At 39.3% G+C, this 4754-nt stretch overlaps 1 pseudogene; it reads right to left on the minus strand.

Annotated features, from left to right (window-relative positions):
* Window positions 1-1481: 1481 nt before the first annotated feature.
* On the minus strand, window positions 1482-1581 carry LOC127134116 (uncharacterized; annotated as a pseudogene).
* Window positions 1582-4754: the final 3173 nt, after the last annotated feature.

The following is a 4754-nucleotide window of genomic DNA, read 5'->3' on the forward strand; positions in this document are numbered from 1 at the left end:
TGTCTGGCTAATTCGCTTAGATATCGGTATGTAAAGTAAGCGGAATAAGGAATCAAAACTAAGTCGGTTTAATTAAATTTAAAATTAAAATCACTCTTTTTACGGTCTCAATTTACAGGGTTAATAACAAAGGTTTTTACGAAAGTAAAAGACATAAAGAAGTTAAAATCAATAGAGCGAGAGTTTGAGGTTTTAACTGGACAGTGTAAATTAGACATTAATTCTAGATCAGGGCGAGAGCAAGTTTTAGAGTTAATTAAATTCTGATCTTTTCCAAAAAGTATTTTTAAAGATTGAATGTGAGGACGAGAGTTAAGCATTCGAATTTAATTATATAACCTAAGTCAACAGAGCGAGAGTTTGAGATAAGGGTGTTTAAACGGTCAGTGTTTTCTTAAAAAGAGTTTCTACGGATTCTATTGTTTTCAAAAAATGGTTTTTGACTTAATTATAAGTGACAGCTACATTAACATAAAATCATGGTTTATTCAACAGAGCGAGAGTTTGAGATAAAACTTTTAATCAATAAAGTCAACTGAAAAGATTTATTTTAAAACCAGGAAACCGACAAAGAATTGATTCCCTAATCACGACGAACTACATACCGATATCCGCTTTATTAATATTTAATCTAGATCTTAGTTTAGTTTTTAGCTTTTCCCCCAAACAATCAAACATTATCCACCTTAGCTTTACGAAGTAACCTTAGATAACGGTATATCGATTCATAAGTCCCTGTGGGATCGATATCTTTTAAAACTACGCGATAGAACTGTGCACTTGCAGTTTGTACCCCCCAAATTCGACTCACGAAGTCGAGCGATCAAGTTTTTGGCGCCGTTGCCGGGGACTTTTATTTAATCGATATCGTAACTCTTCTGTTACGCTGTAGAGACTAAGGTTTCTTTTTCTTTTCTTTCTATCGTCGATTTGTATGCTACACACTCGTTCACAAGGCGAGTCACTCTATTTACGAATCAACGATATCGAACTATATCTCCGAGTCTTATGACGAATTCGGGAATATCGTGCTGCAAACAATCTCCCTCCTGTAGAACTTCCTGATTTCAAAAACATTTTCCCTTCGATACCCGAGATGGCAGAACCAGCTCGTGCTCTTAGAGATTACGCCGCTCCATCACAAGATGAGCCGCATTCAAGTATTGCTCCACCCGCAATCGAAGCAAACAATTTTGAACTTAAACCTTCGTTGTTGCAGGCAGTGCAACAGAACCAATTCTCTGGAAATCCTACCGAGGATCCAAACCTTCATTTATCCGTATTTGTCAAATACGCTGATACTGTTAAAGCTAATGGTGTCACTTCAGAGGCAATTCGACTTCGTCTTTTTCCTTTCTCGTTAAGAGATAGCGCTAGAAGATGGCTTCAATCTCTTCCTTCCAACTCTGTCACCACATGGAACGAGTTGAAGAAAGTTTTTCTTGCCCGATACTTTCCGCCAAGCAAAACAGCTATGTTAAGAGCCCAGATAAACGGATTTAAATAGAAAGACAACGAGTCTCTTTTCGAAGCATGGGAAAGATACAAAGACATGATGAGACTTTGTCCACACCATGGTTTGGAAGACTGGTTAGTAATTCACACATTTTATAATGGTCTCTTGTACAACACAAGGTTAACAATAGACGCCGCTGCAGGTGGTGCACTAATGAACAAACCTTATGCTGATGCTTACCAGCTTATCGAGAGCATGGCCCAAAACCACTATCAGTGGGGAACCGAACGAACAATGGTGGAAAAACCTCAAACGAAAACTGGCATGTACGAGATAAGTAACCTTGATCATGTTAATGCAAAAGTGGATGCTCTGGTCCAGAAAATTGAAAGTTTAAATGTATCACCTCCAACCGCCGTGGTTGCTATAACTCAGAATTGCGAGGTCTGTGGAATCCAAGGTCACACTCCTACGGATTGTCAACTCTTAACAGGAATCCAAGCGGAGCAAGTAAACTAAGCTCAAGGAAGCCCCTACTCGCATACCTATAACTCAAATTGGAAGAACCATCCAAACTTTTCATATAAGAGTAATAACGCTTTATACGCACCCGGACAATCTTCAAATCAAGCCCCAGCTATACCTCCGGGATATCAGAAACCGAACCCATCCATGCCTAACAACAACGCCCCTAGGAAATCCAACTTGGAAATCATGATGGAAAACTTTATAGCTTCCCAACAACAAACCAATAAAGATTTCTTAAACCAGAATGTACACACTGGAGAACAAATTAAACAATTAGCAAGTAAAGTAGATGCCCTGGCTACCCATAACAAAATGCTGGAAACACAAATATCACAAGTAGCTCAACAACAAGCGCCTACTGCTGCCCCAACTGGTACATTTCCTAGACAACCCCAACCTAACCCGAGAAGCCACGCTCATGCAATCATATTAAGAAGTGGAACGGAAGTGGAAGGACCGTCTGATCCAAGGATGGAAAACCAAAACTTTCAAAAGTCAGCTGAGGAAGAAAATAGACCTAAGGAGAAGGAAGAGAGTAATAAGGAAACCATAGAAAAGAAGGAACCTTATGTACCTCCACCACCTTACAAACCGCCGATCCTTTACCCTCAAAGGCTTATTAAGACCAAAGATGCGGGCCAATTTAAAAAATTTGTTGATCTCCTTAAACAATTAAACGTTACAATCCCGTTCACCGAAGCGATTACGCAGATGCCCTCATATGCCAAATTCTTAAAAGAAATTCTTTCTAATAAAAGGAAACTTGAAGATAGCGAAACCGTTACACTCCCTGCCGAATGTAGCGCTATAATCCAAAACATGCCTCCTAAACTCAAGGATCCGGGTAGTTTCTCTATACCCTGTCACATAGGAAAATTTGTCATCGACAAAGCCTTATGCGATTTAGGAGCCGGAATTAGTGTTATGCCTTTATCCATATGTAAGAAACTGGAAATGGGAGAATTAAGACCAACCAAAATGTCTGTGCAACTAGCAGATCGTTCCATCAAATATCCTGTAGGAATTCTTGAAAACGTTCCCGTACGCATAGGTCAATTCTACATTCCAACTGATTTTACAATTATGGACATTAGAGAAGATGATATTACACCCATTATACTGGGAAGACCGTTCTTAGCAACTGCCGGTGCAATCATAGACGTAAAACGAGGACGACTCACCTTCGAAGTAGGTGAAGAGAAAATTGAGTTTATTCTTTCCCAATTCTTGAAAGCACCTGCAATAGAAGATACATGTTACTTCATGGATATCATCGATGAATGCATAAAAGAAGCAGAGTTAGTAGAAGACAAATCATCCGACTATCTTGTAGAAGACAAATTTAACCAATGTTTAGCAATAACACCGGACCCTACGCAGTGTCTTAACAAACCAACCCTTGACCTGAAAACACTTCCCAAAAATCTGAGATATGAATTCCTAGACTTAGAACTTGAACGACCTGTGATAGTTAATGCAGACCTAGGAAGACTCGAAACGGAAAAACTCCTACATATTTTAAGAAAGTATCCAACCGCACTAGGTTACAACATCACCGATCTTAAAGGAATAAGTCCTTCTATTTGTATGCACCGCATCATGCTAGAAGAAGACTGTAAAACCTCTAGGGAACACCAGAGGAGACTAAATCCGATCCTGAGTGAGGTAGTGAAGAAGGAAATAACCAAGTTATTAGAAGCAGGTATTATATATCCTATATCTGATAGCAAATGGGTTAGTCCTGTACACGTAGTACCAAAGAAAGGAGGCATAACCGTTATTGAAAACGAAAAAGGGGAAACTATAACCAAACGAATCGAATCGGGATGGAGAATGTGCATTGACTATAGGAAACTAAACAAAGCAACCCGAAAAGATCATTTCCCTTTACCGTTCATTGACCAGATGTTAGAACGATTAGCAAAACATTCACATTTCTGTTATCTAGACGGTTATTCAGGCTTCTTTCAAATACCCATTCACCCTGATGACCAAGAAAAGACAACATTCACGTGCCCTTTTGGTACCTTCGCTTATAGACGAATGCCGTTTGGCCTGTGTAATGCTCCTGCAACTTTTCAAAGATGCATGATGGCAATTTTCACCGACTTTCTCGAAAACATCATGGAAGTATTTATGAATGACTTTTCCGTATGCGGACAAAGTTTTGAAGAATGCCTTGAAAACCTAGAAAGAGTTCTTGAGCGATGTGTAAAAGTAAACTTAGTACTTAACTGGGAGAAGTGCCACTTTATGGTACAAGAAGGAATTGTTTTAGGACACATCATATCAAATAGAGGAATTGAAGTAGACAAAGCCAAAATAGAGGTAATCGAAAACCTTCAACCCCCAAGAACCATGAGAGAAGTACGAAGCTTCTTAGGACACGCCGGTTTTTACCGACGATTCATCAAAGACTTCTCTAAAATAACTAAACCTTTAACCGGACTATTGATGAAAGATGCTGAATTCATATTCGACGATAACTGTTTAGAAGCATTTCAAACGCTTAAGCAAGCATTGATCTCCGCACCCATAATGCAGACACCCGACTGGAATGAACCATTCGAAATAATGTGTGATGCCAGCGATTATGCTGTAGGTGCTGTTTTAGGACAACGAAAGGATAAAAAGCTTCACGTTATATATTACGCAAGTAGAACCCTAGATGAAGCGCGGATGAATTACGCCACTACCGAGAAAGAACTCCTAGCAGTTGTATTTGCGCTAGATAAATTTCGTTCTTACTTGGTCGGAGCCAAAATAATAG

The sequence above is a fragment of the Lathyrus oleraceus genome, chromosome 3 (assembly GCF_024323335.1).
Source record: "Lathyrus oleraceus cultivar Zhongwan6 chromosome 3, CAAS_Psat_ZW6_1.0, whole genome shotgun sequence".
Classification (NCBI taxonomy): Eukaryota; Viridiplantae; Streptophyta; class Magnoliopsida; order Fabales; family Fabaceae; genus Lathyrus; species Lathyrus oleraceus.